Source organism: Daktulosphaira vitifoliae, unplaced genomic scaffold, assembly GCF_025091365.1.
Source record: "Daktulosphaira vitifoliae isolate Bord-2020 unplaced genomic scaffold, ASM2509136v1 Scaffold_1, whole genome shotgun sequence".
In the NCBI taxonomy this organism is placed as follows: domain Eukaryota; kingdom Metazoa; phylum Arthropoda; class Insecta; order Hemiptera; family Phylloxeridae; genus Daktulosphaira; species Daktulosphaira vitifoliae.
The window spans coordinates 86,054,546-86,074,822 of NW_026099572.1; the positions used below are offsets into that span (position 1 = coordinate 86,054,546).

Genomic DNA, 20,277 nt, shown 5'->3' on the forward strand with positions numbered 1-20,277 from the left:
AGATGTAAAAACATGGTGTAGAATATACACTCTGTATACATACATTTATTTTGCGTAAACATAAATTTATGAATTTTAAATGTCGGGAGGTGTTTCTAAAATATAATACTACAATACTCAAATAGTTATTTATTTACAGTCCATTTTTTTTTTAAGAGTATAACGTTAACATCAAACATATTTATTAGTTAGTAATTATATATTAATAAGTTCACTTTGCGGTACAAAGACAATTTCCATTTTGAGTTCCTAGTAGGTCATGTACTAAGTGAAATTCATAATATTGCACTACGACATAGTTATACAAATGTATACATAAATTTCAGACATAATCAAGTTGATCATATACAATACCAGGAAATTGTTTCATTATAATGCAGTTAGAGAATTAAAAATAATCGAAGTTCCGAGAAAATAGCTATGTATAAATGATGAAAAAATAAACAACATTTTTCTTAATTTAATTTTTGTTAGATACCCTTGTATTTTAATGGAATTACATGTCGGCGTAAATTACATATTATAAAATTATGAGTCAGGTTGTTGTGAAATTACAAATTGTTAAAAGAAAATTAATAATTAAATTTTTTTTTAAGTTTCTAATAAGTATTGGACAATTAAAATTTACAATAGACAAATAAACATTATTTGCTTAACAATACACGACGTTAAGTTTATAGAATATAATTATTACAATAATTAATACAAAAACGGACAAAGGAAAAAACGTTAATAAAATTAAAAGTTCTTAATAAAGTATCCAAAAGGAAAGAAATAAATGCAATGGTAATAGGAATTGAACGAGAGTTAAACAATTTGAATCTGCTTAATAGGATAAACTCGCTGTGTACCTTTACAGTCTGGTGGCTACGCAAGCTCTGAAACGTGTCAAACAAAATTTTGTAGTATTCAACTACTCGTCTTGTCAAAGGATTTTAACATATTGACCATTCAGTCACTGGCATTGCGATTGTTAAAAAGTGTCCTAGAATTATTATTACCGTATTTCATTACCCAAAAAGTTGTGGAGTGTAAGAGACATTAACGAGGGAACGTGGCGACGACAAACATCCCTATGGGCGTCAATCTGTTAGTGAAATTTAATGGAAAAAATAATAATAAACTGTGTAATTTTTCAACGCGGTACCACCACTCGGACTCGAATCCGGTGACCATAGCGCAATATCATTGAGTATGTCACTAATGTAGGCTGCAGTGATAATACTTCTACGGGGGATTTACGACTGTTACCCCCCCCCCTCATTCTCTATGGCTATTCGCGTTTAAACAGACCTCTCTCGGGCCTTTAGACACTGACGCCGGGATTTGCCGCTTTTGTATGAACATACATGTGCGCAACGACCTCGAAAATCGTTTAAATTAGGAGAAATTCCGTGAAATTGTTGCTCAGTACATGGGTTTAAGTGCGTGTGCCTTTGGTTTCGACGTGGGCTTTTTGCCTAAAATAGGGTCCCCGACCGCGATGCTATCGTACAGCTAAGCACCTCGTTGTTGCATTATGATATAATTAATACGAGTACCTTCAAGCATGACGCGTCTTTTGAATGTATTTACGGAGGACAAGCTCGAGCAACATGGCGGTTATTTTGCATTTTACGCCATCAGTTTAATTTGTTGTATATTATGTCACGGCGCGAACAGTGAAACACACAAACGTGAAATGGGCAAATGTTTTTAAAAATGTAAAACAATGCAAGAAATATTTTCTATTGAAAAATAATTAAATAAAATCAAAAATATTCCAGTAGGATTCTCGACTGAATCATTTATTGGAATAGGGTTATTTTGTAATATGTGATTTTTGTCACTAAAACAATTTATTTTAATTGTCGTAAAACATTAGCATTTAATGTTATAAAAACGCGTAATTAACACAACAATTTTATTTTATTATTGAATCTATTTTAGTTCAAGCACTACATAAAACAAAATAATAACGAATATTAAAATGAATTAAATTATCGTTTAACACTTAGAATAATATACTTTTCATTATAATGACAACTTGAAAAACAGGAATAAAATCTCAAAATGACCGATTGTCACTGCGAATGAACCAAACACATCTTCGTAACAGCAACCAAATAATTTAATATACATTTTAGATTTGAACCAACGAAATATCATGAATGTTTAACAACGTTATGAAAATTTAGGAGTGAAAATCGTGTGCCAAAGGTAAAGCCAAATCAATATATTAGATAAAACCTACATGGTTAACATACGCTTTCGAAACTACTTGTCATCTGCAGTGTGTGTTCTATCAAAATTATATTTCTTTAACAAATTTTTAGTTTACGTATAAACTTCATAAAAGTTATCTACAAGTGAGAAATCGATTCTCTTGATAGTTCAAGATTAAAGTTATTCTAATTAAAATAAGATAACTAAGAAAATTTTAAAGTAATTGTTAATTTTCATATAAATTAGTTTACGTATATATAAATAATTTTTCAATAAATCATCCAGGAGAAATTCCTTCATTTAAATTTATTAGCATTTTACCACTATCGGAAGCATTTAATAACATATTATTTCTATTTACAAGAGCAAATATGAATGTCCAATATAGAATCTATTACTATGAAAAAAAAAAAAAAGATAAAAAGTATTACCTAAAAATTTATAAAGGAAACTTTTACCAAATTCAATAGAATAATTAAGTAATTATAAAACATAAATAATTATAAATATTTCTGCACAATTTGCGAGTAATTTAATTATTTTATTTGTTATCAATGATCTATATAAATCTTAAATATATTAATCACTTGAGAATGACGGTAAAATTAATTTATTTACCTAGTTGCTACAACTAGGAAAAAATAATATGTTTGCTACAAACATATTATCACAAAGAAAAATATTAAGAGTATTGCAATAATAAACATGCAATTAATATAATAATTAATTAACTACAATTAATTAATATTTATTAGTTTAATTTTGTCACGTAACACAAATTTAAATTGGTTTTTATTATTAGGGCGAAGTGGAGTAAATATAAACGAATGGGTTAACAGTAAATATATTTTTCTCTTAAAATATTAAGTAGATTTTATTTTAGATTAAAAAGTTCTGGTCTTTTTATGTGTTGCTATTATATTAGATGTAAGTTTGAAATTTGTGCATTTATCTAAAAAAATACATTTACAATTACCTTAGTACTCACATATCATATATTTTCAACACTTTAAGTTACACTATTAATCCAGGACCTAAGAAAAAAAGTCACTTTTATTTTATATATTAAAAGCCATACGTATTCTGTAACTTAGTTTTAAATTTCAACACTTTTTCAAATTAAAGATAAAATTGTTGATCCTTCTTTCGATTAACATACGGATCAAACTCAGAAGCAATAACGCCTTATCTTATACCAACAAGTTTGTAACATTTTTAGGTACTAATACGCAAAAAGAAAAAATGAAATTCGAGGTTTTGAAATAATCTCCTATTATCGCGACGAAACACCGACTTAAGTAATAGTTAAAACTTTGCAAATGCCGTTTTCTTGTTATGGTGAATTATTGCATAAGTTTTGAATGGAAGTTAAGGATATTTTTGCATATCACAAAGACAATTTACAGTCGGGTGTAAAATTTTTTGATACAGCTGCAAAATCACAAGGATTTTCGTCGAATTTAATTTAAAACTTAAGTTTATAGTCACTGGAACTCTACCGATGGGAATCTTGTAAACATTACATCAACTGACATCGTAAATTGAAATTGAAAATTATCGAAAATTCAATAAAATTTTTTGTAGCCATGAAAATGATGAGGACGGCGTGTCTAAGTCGGTAACGCGGTAGAGCTTTACGCGCACTGCTTCGGGTTCGAAACTCGGTCACGGGCGGCTTCATTTGCCGAATGATCTGTTAGGTAGTTGGAGTCGCCATCCTCCTCTCTCGGTGACGGACTAACCACCCGTCCTGGAGTATAAATAGTTAAGAAAACCTCCTCTTTAGGGAGAGGCTTCTATTAAATGACTCTTAAATGAGCCGATAAAAGCACAAAAAAAAATAAAAATGGCCATTATATTTTCTCAACATATCATACATTGGTATAACCATGATAGTACAAACTATGTTTATTTTAAATACTTTCTATTGATAAATTAAAAATATTAAATCTATAGTATGTAAAGTATCTTTTGAATTAGCGATATTTTAAAAAACTACAACAAAAACAATCATTTCATCTTAAAATTACATTTTAATTTAATTTTGAGTTGTTTGTAATAGTAGCCATAAGGCATCTATAAAAAGTTAACTGGATTTTTCAATGCTTACACTGTAATAATTATGGTTTAAAATAAGAACACTTGTAGTTAAATCGATAAAAAGTTTTTACATTAACAAACTACTATATTTATAAACGATTTTTATTTCAATTTGATTTGGGTCAAGTTTCTTTAAAGCTTTACCGATGGCTTTCCAATCCAATCTTTTTAGATTTTTTTTCTCCTGAAAGAGTAAAAATTGATTTGACTTCGATAATACACCCGAGGCGTGATATCCTGTATTATATAGAGTAAAGTTTTTTAGTCTCGCAATTTCTAAATGTACACCTATAAAAATATACTGTACGTGGATAAGGATAAGAATAGAAAAATAGAGAGCTTAACTCACTGAGAAAAAGTATCTTATCGGCTTTTGGTAAAAATCTGTTAAAAACGTGATCGTATCTTTTTTTACTTAATCACTAGCAATCACAAAACGATAGTGTAAATCTAGCCAGTTCTGCGTTTTTTCCTGGAGTTTCACTAGCCACCCTTTTACCTTTCCCGTCTTAGTTGAATTCAGTAGAAATCGTTTGATTGAACATCTAATATTACAAACCCGGACGATGCATAAGAATGGATGCGAATTTAAACCATCTGTCGAGCCGTTTGGATTAAACCAACAGCTCGATTGTCAGCGACATGCACCGATCTTTGAGGCGTAAACACGAACAAATATAGATTTTATACTATTCAGTTCAACAGAGAATTTACAAATGGTCGTATGAGAAAAGCAATAAAGAAAAAATTAATTTAAACATTTCTATGGACGACATTCGCCAAACATAACTGTCGGTCACTACTTCAAGTAAGGGTTTATTAATCGGGTCTACACAAAGTTTATTTCAAAACAATAAACAGAACTCGGAAAATTATAAACAGGTAAAAAATATTTTGAATTCGTAAAGCATAAGAAAGAAAATATTTCCACTGGTATGCTGCATTGAGTTAACTGAAAAATGACAAAGGAATGAACGTCAAACGTGCTCAAAATCTGGTAATTCTGATAAAAGCCAAAATGAATAAAACCTAAGAAATCTGACACGGTACATATATGAAAGTGGTCAACTTGCGTTTATGAACTGCATTATGTAATACAATAATAAATACGTGTGCTCTCAAGGTAGAAATAACAAAGTACACAGAAATGAGGAAAGAAAATAAAAAAGTGTTTGATTTTATAAGATAAACACACTATACGATTATATTTATATTATGAATCTGTTTTTTTATTGATTCTGCATAATAAGTGTAAATATACCATTAATTAAAAGTAGAGTAATAAATTAAAAAGTTTCTTTATTTTGAATAATAGGGGTATATTCACAAGACTAGAATTTGGTGCCTCTTTAAACTTAAGCTAACAAACAGCAAATACAAAGCCTTGAGCAAAGATTTGGAAATTGAAATTTAAGTTTCCATAAGGAATGACAACAATACTTCAGTGGAAACACTTATGTGAAAAAACCGAATTAATAAAATTTGATAAGAGGACGCAAAATGGACTTACAGGTCTGATTGCATGAGCAGTTCTTATCCAGTTATCTAAAAACTAAAACAACTATAAGGAATAAAAGAAATATATTACGGAAACTAATATTAATGATAGAAGCCAATATCTTTGAAAATATAAGTAATTTGAGTAATTTTTACGTTTGTAGGGGGGTATTTGAGAAAATAAAAGTGCATTAAATGCAAATATATTCTAATTAATTGATCAATTTATTTAGTTCTTCTCTTATATACAAATAAAAAAACCAAAATGAATCTTTAACTAATTTTAATAATTAATGGTTCTTTGAGTACCTTGATTTCGACAAATGTAATATTTTATTTAAGTTTTTTCCGTTGTGAATTACAATGGCTACTCAACAGCCAACTGGTAAAATGTAATAACCAGGAAATAAAAAACAACGACCATAAATGTCGTACAATTTAAAAATGAACTGCTTCAATTATTGAATTATTATTTTTATTATTACGAATGGAGCATATTTCGCTATTCGTGTATTATTCAAGCTTTTGTTGTGTCATTGACTTAATGTAAATCACTGTGTGTAAAAATTCTCAACATTAAGTTAAATATGATTCTAAATAGATTTATCTTGTATCAATCGTAATTATGTTTCAAGTAGGGAATATGAATTTATAATAAATTTATTTATTGGTGCATACCTAATAATAATATAACATAATATACCTTAACAAGCAAATAAGTAGACTGTGTTATTTTTAAAAAAGGCAAACTTACTTAATAATATTTCAAAGCCTTGATTGAGGTCATCAAAAGTATATTTTTGTTCTTCTAAATTAAATATGTAATATATTAATTAATTATAAAAACAATTATATATGATATTATTAACATAAATCAATTAAATATGGGTTATTATAGACATGATGAATTTTCAAAACATAGATAATAAAAAAAATAATATAAATATTTAAGAAGAAAATGTGGACAAAAATATTATATGAGTGTATCAAATATTTGTGTTTATTAATTTAAATCAATAATTACAACATATTTTAATTAATTTTTGTAAAATAAATTTAAAATGTAAATAATAATAATTATTATTTTTCTTCCATCAAAAAATCAACAATTCATAATTATGAATATAATATTGCTCGTAATACACGTGTCACTGAAAAATTTATTAATTCATCTCAATTTTAATTTATATTTTTACTAGGCATTCAATGACAGATTTAGTAAGTCCAATTTTACTTTTGAGGTTTCACATCAGCGCTAATATTTTCTAATCAATGAATACATTTTGTAAATTAAAATAAGTGTAAGAATTCAGTTAACAATGCATATAATCGGTTACAAATTTAAAGTTAAGTCTAGATATTTTACAGTTATATGATAAGCTTATAAAATCCTATACATATCTATTTTAGTCAACAAGTACTCAACCACCGCCAACTACTTTCCTTTACATATACAAATCTGATTTGGTACATTTGGCTTATTTGGATTATATTTAAATATACAACATAAATGTGATACCACTTACTTTATGTAAAAGATATATTCAACCCACATACATAATCAATACAATAAAGTGCACATTTTTTGAACAAGACACTGACAGAATGGGAATATTGATTATAGATACAAACAAGTACTTTCATGAAGAAAAAAATGAAATTCATAGAATAAAAAATATTTTAAGCAACTGATTTTTTATATTTTATTATTTAGGAAACATCAATGAAATATTAAGTTTTATTCTTAAATTTGTTTGAGATAATATCATGTTTATTGAAAGGTATTTAACAAATATGTCATGATAAAATGTTTTTCTTACCTTAGAAACATTTTTACGAGATAAAAATCAAAATGTAATTTGATTTTTTTTCGTTTATTCAAAAACACAGAAGCATTGTTCTGAGACCCTTCACGCAAAATCTCTTTTCACACGTATGGACGTCAATATCTATAACATGTGAAATCGCATTATTTTTCAACCCCTAAACTCAACATTCACAACCTTTTATTAGAGAGATGTTATTAGTAGAAATATTTAGTTGTCATCCAAAAGACGATAGTTCTCACGCCTTAACCGAATGTTGTATGCCTATTGTCAATGATACTTAAAATATTACAAAAAATATGACCAAATACAAATTTCAATTATATCTTGGATTGTTTAATTTATTTTTCTACAGCAGACACGTTAAATTTGATAGAATTTTATATTAGTGATTAATAAGTAGTTCAATTAGTTTAAGTATGTACATAAAGGGTTTCCAAAAATATCAATAAAATGATTACACCTAACATTTCACCAACAACACACATTTCAATTTTTCAGTAAGGTTCATAGTCTATGAGAACCAAGCATAGGTTGAAGTCACGCAACTGACTCATTTTGGACATAGTAAACTCAAAGCGAAAACGTTTATGATATTTATAGTATCTTTTATAATCTAAATATTGTATAGTTAATGGAATGTATTTATTTATTTAAACAATCATATTAAAATTGTAGATTTAATATTATATATTATAGGTATTAATATTAGTCTTTCTTTCTAGTATAACACTATATTATTAAATCCTTTTAATGGCGTTTATTAATAACCACAATATAGATTTCTATAAACTTTATTCCTTCATAGGTATAAATAATATGGCATTACATTTTACATAGAAAGTTACGAGACAAAAATATTCTTCACTTAAAGTTTTAATATTAATATCAATTTTTTTAAACATATTTTACTTAGTTAAGTATTATTCTTAACCAAAAACCATCCAAGGACATTAATATATGAAGTAAATATACAATGAAGCCTTAAAAACGCAATTGAAGGTTTTTGAATGAGTTACCTAAATAAAATAACTTATAAAATACTTCATGATCAGTACGACAGAATGGTTTCGAACAATAAAATATCTATGACTTCTATAATCTAACTACAGTTCTAGAACACTATTTTAATGACAATAGTTTCCGTGTTTTTTTATGGTAAAATTTGAGATGTATACAATAAAATCAATAAACTAGATCGTAGATTGTTAAGAATGATATTTTGAGCCCGTTCTTACTGATATGTGACTAATAATAATTTATAATATTCGAAACTATGGCTGATAAATAGTAGTTAGGAAAATTTGTGAGAATCGGATGTGTAAATTGTTTAAGTAACTAAAAAAAAAATTGATTTAATTTACAGATAAAAAGTACAAGTATAAATTAATACTAATTGGCTCACAAAAATATTATAATTTTCATCAATATTTTTGAAAAATGTATTATATTTGTTGTAGATCCGCCGCAGAAATTTTATTTCAAGTCTACTTTATTTAGTTTTCAAACTAACCATATAAAACTTGTAATCAAAAAAATTGAAAAGTACTTCCGGGATTGAAATATTAAATAATAATAAAGATTGGATTATTGACGTAATGTTTCGTTCAATATTGAGTTGAAAACCGATTTTTTATGCTCATAAACTTTTTTTTGTAGTAATTTTATGAAAATATGATATAAAATATTTTTTTCTGATTTACAAATGTTTATTTTATGATCTAAATAAGAACACAACAACTACGATAACAACTTTGGTACCAGCACTTAAAAAGATATTAGCAGTTTTATATTTTTTTAGATATTAAGTGAGGCATAATTATTGAATCACTCTTGTAAATAGTTTTTTAGATTCTGAATTAATTTAAATTAAATTAATTAAATTAAGTTACTCGAACTTCAAAGATCAATTTTTTTATAAAATTATTGAAAACAATCATAATATGAATCATCTGGTGAAATACTGATTATTTTTAAAATTATTTTTGTTATTTTAAGATAGCATAAGAGGCTTATCGCTTGATTCTGGTGAACGTCGAACGTGTTTACTATTTAGGTATCTACAGTTATGTTTTTTGTACCTGTATAACGTGGGTTTGTTTAATAAGAGGAGTTCTCAGTTTCGATTACAGCTGTTAGAATTTTATATTTTTGTTTTCTCCCCTAAATACATTACAACGACGCCATTTATTAACACATCTGACAGGTGTTCGTTTTGTTTAGTACCTTTGCATATCGAAGAGTCGTTAAAATTGAAAATTGAATGATATAAAAATTTAAATATTCTATACATTTCATAGCATTTAAATATATTCTGAATAACTGATGATTAACACAAGGCTGTCCGAATTACTTGATTAGCACCGTCTGGTACTAATTACAAACGGATAATTATAAATATATATAATACTGTAAAATTAACCGTAGTATATTGAAAATGAAATTACTATTATCAAATTATAAATATCAATGTCATTGTATATTACAATGTGCCAAAAAAAAATTAGTTATTAGTAATTTAATAGTATGCTATTGTAATTTCTTAAAATTATTCGAAAAAGAAATATAAATAGATAAACCTAGGTAACCTTTGCCATAATATTTTAAATGAACTTACTTGCAATACAAACAGTTTTCAGCGACCGTATAAATATCCTTACAGCTCTTAAACACAAACGTATAATTTAACAAGGGTTCACTCAAACACACACATTTATGCACAGAAAAATTAACAACGAACACGATTCGCGGTATTCGGTCACGTCGTTTAAAAAGAGACGACACAGTACAACCAAGCACTGTGTTTTCGAGCGAACTATCGTCTCGTAGTCGTTCAAAACACACTGCCGGTATGCTATTGCCGAGCATGAAGGACCATGCGGGGGACCAACCGGCTCACCATTGCCGCCGTTTCAGTAATGCCACAACACCCGGTCGGCAAATTTAACAGACTTATTTTGTCGTTATCGGTGTTTCAGTCGACTTATTGTCAATGGACCGTATTTTGCACAAATTTTGAATACAAAACAGCTGTTTTCAAGATTTTTGAAACATTCGTTATTTGTTATCAATCTTTGCCGCCAAAAAATCCTTTATCAATGACTATAATCTAATTGGAGACATTAGGAAACAGTCTAATAATGACTATAATCGAATAATTAGTAATTGACCCATACTTAAATTATAATCGAATTAAAATTTTACTAAACTATTATCAACAATAACACAATCATCAATATCGATTATTTATGTTTTTAATTATACGAGATAATAAAAAATAATCACTGTAGAACAATAGTAATCGGTAATTTTTACTAACTTTTTTTATTTCACATAAGAATTTTTTTAATTGTTTTATTTTATAAAGAGTCACATAGAAAAAAAACAGAGTAGGTATACAATTATTACGTGTTTGTTTTTAAGGTAGATGTTAGAATTTCCACTTCTTTTAACTTTAATAATTTACTTCAGGTACGTCATTACAGATTATGCTAGACTAGGGTAAACTTTTAATCTGAACCTTATTTCACAAAGCCACTATATATACTATACTATTACACTAAATTTTAATAAAAATGTATTTTCGTTGAATAGTTTTAAGATTTTTTTACAATTTTATTACACATAAAATATATATATTTTTTTAACGTATTTGCTAGTTTGTAAGTTTTTTGATCTTTTATTTTATTCACTAAAAAAATAACACTTCACAGTCAAGTTATTGCACATATAAAATCAAAAAATCGTTTGATTTAAAATCAAGTATTTTAGAACGTTATATAAATCTCTGATTCATTTATATTGGCAGAGTATAAATTATCTATTGGATATAAATTAAACCCATTCATAGATGGTATATAATAAAGTGTATACAAATTGACATTATGTGTGTATTATCTATAAATTGTACCAGAAGTGGTGCCATTTAAAAATTCGTGAACTCTACTCTCTTTGATTTAAATACAAGCACCATATAATGATAAATAGATATGTTAATAATGATAATTAAAAAAAATAAAAAAAGAAACAGAAAAATAGTACAATAGACCCCCGGTAGAAATAAAAAAAGTATTTTATTTTTACGACAGCTTAAATAGTCATTTAAAGTATTTGAAAATATTGTAAACAATAAATCGATAATTTCAATCGTAAATAGCAAAATATTTTGTGATATTATTAGAATAAATAAGGTACTGCATTCAAAAAGTTACACTGGCCAATAATAAATTTTTTATAATTTTCCTAAACAACTAAAACTGTAGAATAGAATGAAACAAAATCTAATTAGTAATTTTTTAATTTATGTTATTAATAGATTACAATTGAAAATTAATATTACCATCTCTGTAGATTAGATTCTGTAGTGTAGTAAATTTGCAGCATTTGATGATAAAATATACATTTATCTTATTTCAATTCTTGTACTATTTTTTTTACGTGAGTTAAGTACGCTCCATTTAACCTTTTAACAGCTATCAAGTTTACGTTTTGCTGTAAAATTTTACGACAAGAAATAACCATTAAATGTAAACTGCTTTCTCGTTTTACACTGTTTAACATTTTTTACTTGTCTTTCAAAAGTATAACTAGTTTATAATTAAACTCAAAACATTTTTTTTTTTGTTATTGAATTTATATATGATTATTAGGGCAATTAAAACTTAAAAAAAAATCAATGCTTTATACTACCCCTTTAGAAGGAGAGGTTTACACCCATTTTTCCGAGTTGAATTTTTTGTGTATATATATGTATATTTCCTAGAAATAAATATTTTTGATGCTTTCTTCCAAAATTGCGTTTTTTGAACGAGTTTTCAATTTTTTATTCGGGAATTGAAATTAGGTAATCACTAAGCCCCTTATTTTCCTCTTAAAATTTTATCAACATCAGTTTTTTAAATGGAAATATATATTTTAACTAACTTTCAAACTAGAAAATGAATTATCTAAAAAAATTAATGGTCGATAATAACTTTTGGACAAATATATTAAGAATTATAAGCATTTTTATAGCAAGGCGGGTGGAGTAGTACGGTTCATTAATGTTACAAACATTAATGAACAGTTAACAGCTCACAAACAGTTAAACGTATAAACTTTTTAATTGTTACATTTTTTTAGAAAATTAAATTATACAATTTTTTGATGTGAAATATCTATTGGTAATGTTCGTCAAATTTAATATAATAACTGTAAATATTTCAGTGTAAAAAAATCGACAAAATTTTATGTACTCTGTAATTTTTTTGATAAACTGATAGATTTAACAAAACATTTCTAAGTACTTAATTTATAAAAAAATATTTACATCTACCATTTACATTTTATGTTTGTTACTGTGAGTGTTCATTTACAAGTTTTATATAAATAACAAAAAACTATCATTTTGTAAAAATTTTCAATCCTAAGTAGGCACGGGTTAAAATTGTTTGACTAAACAAAAATTGTTTTTGGTTCACTTTTATAAATAAAGTGATTTTTTATTTCTAGTCATTCAATTTCTCCTAAAATAATAATTTTACTGTATTTAATTTTTTTTTTGGCTTTTATTAGTAATATTTGTCTGTCATAAAAAAAATTTACCCACAGAATTATATGCATTTATACGTTTTATTAAGTTATTTCGAACATAACATCTACCAGTACAAATTTTATAAATTGATTTTAGAACTTAGTAATATGTAGCAACATATTGATATAGCTATTGATGCTATAGTAGTAAGATGATTAAGATGTTTTTCCCCTAAAACTAATCATTTTTCTATACTATTATATAAAACTATGATAAGATTGCACAAGCTTGGGATTCATCAAAGTAGCTTAAAATAAATTATAAATACATATAATTCTGCACCCTATCTATAAATAATAAAAATATGCTTTAAACTTAGTATACGTAAGAAGAAGACAATAATTAAAAAAAAATTATAATTGTATCAAAAGTTGTATGCGATGTTAGTTATATTTGAGACACCTTGTATATAGTTCGTACCTTAAGGAGGGATTGAAGTGAGAGAGATCTCAGTAAAAATGATTACATGGTAAATATAAACTTTTTTCGTTTGGAGAGGGTAATATAATGTTTATATATATATATATATATATCTTAGTAATTATAAATTTGTTAAACTTTGTTTAATTATGTTGTTTAAAATTTACACAGATTTTACATTATTCTGTATTTAAATTGATTATATAAGCATAAACAAAAATAATGTGATTATTATAGTAATATATAAAAAAATAAAAGTATAAATAAAATAGTACTAAACTTTTTGTGTATTAAATTTTAGGAACTTATTATTTCACAATAAATTTTACAGGCTTTATAAGTTTGATTTTCTTATTTTAAACTAGTTACAAATGATTAATTTATCTCGATTTCTGATCAAAAAGGACGTAAATTTTGAAAGTTAAGCATAATATATAATATTTATTGGGCAAAAATATCAATAATTCATTACGATATCGATATTGAGACAAAAACTGGATAACAATATCGAAATTTAATGGTTTGATATATCGTAATATGAAATTGCCATAATTCAATAGAATATTTTTGTAAATGTTCAAATTTTATTTGACAGTGGATGGTAAAAAAGTGATACAATGTATCACTCATTTACAAAAGAATAATTTCATTAAAATATTTAAAATTATTTATGAATGAAATCTGAAAGTTAAAATAAAAGCTGTAAATGTTACCACTTTAAAATGTACAAAAATGTCGAGTTTTCTCTTTCTTAAACGTCCTAAAATTTTTAAATTAAAATTAACTCAAAGCGCCACAAAAATTTACTAAAAACTCACGGATACATATTTCGGGAACAATTATCATTATCAATGCTAAACACATGCTGTATACATTAGTTTGTATTTTGGGAATAATGATATCGTTCTTAAAAACCACCATATCGATATCGCTAAAATGAAAATAATGACCATCTATGAACTCATATTGTTGCCCATCATTATTAAATAATAATAAAACCAAACAGTAGTGGCTTAGTCGAATGACGTATAAAATTCACAGTAATATTTAATGCTGCAAGAATACGTGAGGATATGTGATGGATGAGGCTTGAGAATGGTGAAAGAAAATATCGTGGGTATAATTCTGGATGATGGGGTCAGACTTTACCTGTAGAATAAAATGAATTGTAAAAGTGGCTGTTCGATGGTAAAGGCGGTATAAGACCGTAATCATGGAAGAATTTATAAAGAATGTGAGAAATGTAAAAATATTGGATGAGATATCCAATAAAAGGTCGTTCTGATAAATATCACAGTTGTTCTTGACCGTAGGAAAACACAATTTTGAAGCTATACTAAAAAAATGTAACAGAATTGTTATTTTCAAATTTTTGTCAGTAGACTGAGAATATAATAATTTAAGTACACAAATGATTTTTGAAATTCAATTTATTTATTTATCAATTTTAAATAGTATTTCTTTTATTAATTTTGTAATTTTTGACAAAATAATATACTTTTAGCCATCATATAATATTTTATGTTATATATTTCGATTAGATATTTAATATTAGAATCACAGCCTTTTTAATACATTCAAAGGTCCAAGATAAAAGTTGCAAGACCTCTCTTGAAATTTAAGCGACGAGTTTTTTTAAAACTCGATACCTTTAAGCTAAAATAATTTGTGTTCTGAAGCTCCATACAATAAAAACATGTCTTAATACGTGTCTGTTCATATGTACCATTTGTATTAAATGTGAAGATTTTTTTTTATTGTGTTGATAGTACTTTTACTGATATATACATCTTATTTATAAATAATTTTCAAGCATGAATATTTCTGTTCGATTTTTTATTTGTACTTTGTTGAACAACAAGTAATCAAGTGAAAATATAGACGTGACCAGCAGAGCATGCAAAAATCCTAGTGTTGGTTTAAAAGTAGTTTTTTTGTCGGTATTATCAAAACGTTTAACAAATTCTTGATGATGAGTAAATTTAACATAAATTAGAAATAAACAATATAAATTTTCTATCTTAAACCCTGTTTTTTTAATTTTACTAGAATTTATATTATAATATATTTATATTTGTCAATTAAAACAGAAAATGTTTGATTTATATTATCCGCTTCATCCTAATTATGCTTTTATGGGCACTCAATAACAATATTAAATGAAAAATCAGTACTATTATGTAGCAAATGTCCATAAGTTATAACTTACGAACATTGAGTGTGTATGTGTGTATACGACACATACACAATTGAAATATTAGTACTATTTATAAAAACAAAAAAACTTTGTTTTAATTATTACATTTTACATTATCTGTACTCATTTAATTTACATATAACTAATTGAAATTTTTTGTAAATAATATAACTAAGTAAATAATTTAAGTGATTTATAGGCAATGTCTTTCTTAATAAAAAACATGGCGGGCTATCATTTTATCCGAATGAATTATTGTTTTTAAATGTGTGCCCTTTTAGCTTCGATACGAACCCAAGAAGGTATTAATTTTACTATGACGTGTTTTTTTTTTTTGTGTGTCTGTTACCACTTTTTCTTAGCTCTCACCGAACCGATTTCTTTCAACAATACGTCAAAAGATCACAAATCGTATCTAATCGAAGACATTACCCTCAAAAATTAAAAAATTTCCCTCGTTCCCCGTAAATGAGGGAAATCTCCAAAAAATTACAAAATTAAAAATTGCTAATTTTCGAAATTTTTTCAATTTTTTTACTTAAGTAAAAAAATTGCCATAACTTTTTTAAAAATGACCCAATCGATAAAATTTTTTTTTTGTAGATGCATGATGTTTTTACTTATCATTTGGTAAATTTTTTTTATAAATCTAACCATTTAATTGCCTACAGTGGAGATTAAAAATGACAACTTTTTCACAAAGCATTAACTTTTTCAACTTAACTTTTGAAAGTGTTCCAAAATTCTGATACTTTATATATATATATAAAATTAAAGCTAATGTAATATACTTTAATATGAAAAAGAAAAATTTTAGACTTTAGTTTGTTTTAATGGTGAAAACTAGCATCAAAATTAATAAAAAAAATACAATTTTTGTAAAAAAATTCTTTTTTATATTATTAATTTTGTAATGCTATAACTTTTTGAAAAATATATGGATCAATACAGATGTTGCAATATTGGAACATTATCTGGCCGACCCCAAGTAGTTGGGATTAAGCCGAGGAAGAAGAAGATATGGATCAATACAATTTTTTTATGATAAATACTATTTTATATACCTCTTTCATTTGGCATACTTTTTTTTTAAATAAAACCTTTTCCTTATATTACACTTATTAATCATAAAACTTGTAATCAGGATATAAATAAGGAAATAGGAGATCGTGTAGCTTTTGGAATAATCCACCAATTTTTTAAAATTAGACACTATCTACAGATTTGCTTCGATGCGTTTTTTATGATAGTGATTTTAATCACTGTAATATATCATTATACTTGATCCAACTATGTCATGTCTCCATTATGCTGAGACCCCACTGTGTTGGGTTTTTTTACTTTATCCCAAAAAATAATAATTTTTGTGCTATTGAGAAGACTGGAAAACCTGTACGACTTGGTGGAACAAAATCAAACCTAGATTTCTAGACAATGATTAATATGCGCTTACGATTGAACTATACAGGCTGTTTTTAACTGAAATTATATTCATATAACTTGTGTGACTACTATTACCATTTTTTAAAAAAAATTTATGAATTATTTCGTGCTTTAATTTTTATTTGATCTATTTAACTAAAAAATTAAATTAATAAAAACAAAAATAAATTTTGTAAAAGTAGACTACAGTAGAGATTCAGTAAAGTTGAAATATTTTTAAGATTAGTATTGAGTAATATCTGATATTAATTAAAATCATTAATATAAAAACGGTAGCACAGTGGGGTCGCGGCATAGTGGAGACATTGCATAGTTGGGTCCAGTATAGATTTAATCTGTCAGTGATTAAAATCACTATCATAAGAAACGCTTCGATGAAAATCTGTAGATAGTGTTTAATTTTAAAAAATTGATGGATTATTCCAAAAGCAACATCAACTTCTTTTAAAATAAAATACAAAACCCATAATTTTCATACAAAATAGCATATTTTTGAATATGGTAGCCATTTGCGTATAGAAGATAGGTCGTCGGGACAAATTTTTTTTTTTCATTTTGTAGTACATNACACATCATAGTAAAATTAATACCTTCTCCGCTTCGCATCGAAACTAAAAACGTTTTGATGTGTACTTAACACATTGAAAAACAATTTAACATATGATATGTTATATTATGAATAATTTTTATTTGGCATAAAAAGTACATTCCTCTTTAAATAATAATTATACATTCGACAAATAAATTTTCTACAAGCAAAGTAGTACTAATCATATAATCAATTATATGTATACGCTATCATTTTAGAATTATAAAAATAGTGCTTTCATTCATTTTCTTGTAATTAATATATTAATACTAATGATTATAATAACTTTTATTTTTGTACTATCCAGTGCCGGATTGGAAAAAAAGTCTACCGAGATTATTTTTATACTTACGGAAGGTATATAAATCTCAAATTAACAAGGATTTTACCTTACTTTTAAAAAAACACTCTCTTCCTATTCGATATTTTTTTATTTTATATTTTTTTTTGTTACAACTACATATACTTAAAAATTGGTATTGATTAAGGCGGTGACGCATCATTTTCCATCATATGACGCTTCTCATCGATTAAATTATTTTATTTTATTTTTATATTAATAGATTAATAAAATAGTTCTAATGAAAGTAAAAGTATTTGAATTTGATGTTTTATGTGTAAAGTTTTTAAAAAAAGTCCATGTTATTTTATTTACTAAAAAAATAATTTTTAATTTTTTTTCAAAAATAGAAGTCCTAATAATCTGATAAAAAAATTAAATATAATATTTGTATAATATAGAAATAACGTACAACAACAAAAATACGTCTTTTGTGTGATACGCACAAGTCCGTGCGGTTTGACAAACAGTTTTTCCAATTCTTGAAAAATTTAGTTTCTGTGATTAAGCAAATTTTCCATGCTTTGCTTCAATTTTTTAATTAGATATTTGAAATAGTTTTAAACGGTTACGAAGAATAATTTTGTTACTATTATTATTTTAACAATTAAGAATGTGTATATATAATACATGACTAGGCTTCGTCTAGTTGGGTCCCTACGAGCCTCACTCACTTTCAGTGCTTAAGCCTCTTTGGGCCATCTTCATAAGTAGGCCACTGATTCCGGTAGGAGTACCCGGCTACGCTCGGCACGATAAGTGTTTTGCAGAAAAAATATTACATCAGAATGAGTGTAACAAAAATAAAAATGTAATTATTAAAATTAGGAAAATTCAAAAAGAGAATATAGTAAAATGTGTTGAGTATAAGATTGACGTTTGTTAATGAGGTATTCCGTTTGGGCGTATTCAGAAATTATTTTNGATTGACGTTTGTTAATGAGGTATTCCGTTTGGGCGTATTCAGAAATTATTTTAGGAGGGTATTTAATTTTTTTTGACTTTGTTAAACATGCTATAGAATTTTTTTTTGCTAAAAATCAAAGTGATGATTAAAAATCCTTATTTCTTAGAAGTTTCTTAAAAAACATTGATAGCGCTGGTTCAAGGGGGCACAATCTCCGTCATCCTCCTTAAATACGCCCTTGGTATACACAATTATTAATAATATTTTAATTATAATAATTGTGTTTATATTATAGAATAATTACAAAAAAATTCGGCAGGTAAAATACCTGGGACTAAGTAAAAAATTTAATTTCGATTAAAATATTGGTAACTGTGATTTGACGTTGTACAGTATAGTTGTCAAAGATGGATCCCAATTTTAATGATAAACTCATAGACTCATTCATCATATATGAAAAAAATGGTAGCACAGTGGGGTCACGGCATAGTGGAGACATTGCATAGTTGGATCAGTATAGTTTTAATCTGAAAGTGATTAAAATCACTATCATAAGAAACGCTTCGATGCAAATCTGTAGATAGTGTTTAATTTTAAAAAATTGATGGATAATTGCAAAATCAACATCAACTTCTATTAAAATAAAATACAAAACCCATAATTTTAATACAAAAATAGCATATTTTTGAATACGGCAGTCATTTGCGTATAGAAGATAGGTCGTCGGGACAAATTTTTTTTTTCATTTTGTAGTACATAAAATAAGCTTTAATTTTATATATGTTTAAAGGACGCAGTATTTCCGGAACATTTTCAAAAATTAAGTTGAAAAAGTTATTGTTTGTAAAAAAGTTACTATTTTAAATCCCCCCAGTGAACAGAATAAGTGGTAGATTTTCAAAAAAAATTATATCAAATGAAAGGGAAATATCTAAGGTTTCAATACAAAAAAATATTATTTTTATTTGTTAATTTTTGAAAAAGTTATGGCAGTTTTAAGCACAAAAAACATCCCGATAAAAGGTAATTTTTATCGCAAACATTACATTTTTTTTTAGTTTTCGACAGCCATTTGCACATAGAAGACAGATCGTCGGGACAAATTTTTTTTTTTTATTTTATAGTACATATATTAAGCTTTAATTTTATATATGTTTAAAGGACGCAGTATTTCCGGAACA

The 20,277-nt window shown here is 26.2% G+C and overlaps 1 protein-coding gene across 7 annotated transcripts in view; it reads right to left on the minus strand.

Annotated features, from left to right (window-relative positions):
• LOC126906581 (uncharacterized) overlaps positions 1-10,484 on the minus strand; it is an 80,667-nt gene extending 70,183 nt beyond the window's left edge. For 4 of the 7 annotated variants that reach the window (XM_050687288.1, XM_050687228.1, XM_050687220.1 and 1 more), the window contains exon 1: positions 10,246-10,484. The gene's annotated coding sequence lies outside the window, so the exon portion shown is untranslated. Of the gene's footprint in view, positions 1-6,556; positions 6,611-10,245 lie in introns of all 7 variants that reach the window. The other 3 variants (XM_050687264.1, XM_050687238.1, XM_050687247.1) reach the window with 1 other exon arrangement.
• Between the last annotated feature and the right edge of the window lie 9,793 nt (positions 10,485-20,277).